The sequence below is a fragment of the Aplysia californica genome, unplaced genomic scaffold (genome assembly GCF_000002075.1).
Source record: "Aplysia californica isolate F4 #8 unplaced genomic scaffold, AplCal3.0 scaffold01363, whole genome shotgun sequence".
Lineage (NCBI taxonomy): Eukaryota > Metazoa > Mollusca > Gastropoda > Aplysiida > Aplysiidae > Aplysia > Aplysia californica.
This window is the reverse complement of record NW_004798633.1, coordinates 50,214-50,672: the sequence shown is the minus strand read 5'-3', so window position 1 is coordinate 50,672 and position 459 is coordinate 50,214.

Below are 459 nucleotides of genomic sequence, written 5' to 3'. Positions count from 1 at the left end.
TACTCTATCTAGCCCTCTCTACCCCTCTATAATACCGTTACTTTATCTAACCCTCTCTACCCCTCTATAATACAGTTACTCTATCTAACCCTCTCTACCCCTCTATAATACCGTTACTCTATCTAACCCTCTCTACCCCTCTATAATACCGTTACTCTATCTAACCCTCTCTACCCCTCTATAATACCGCTACACTGCTCTGTGCAAACGGAGATGACTGGTAACCAAGGAGCTTATAAGTATAACTAATGGAGCCTCCTCTCTCTCTCTTCGCGGCGCCGCGAGATACTCTCTGGCAGTACGCCGCGTTGGGGATCAAATATGGCCACCGAGTTTGGGCTAAATCACGAACTGTGGCGTTTCTTTTTATATAATTTTATCGGGCTGGGCCACGTTGTGGGGGTGGACGGGGTGGGGGAATGCACGCAAGGAAGAGGGGATGGGGTTGGGATGAAAGAG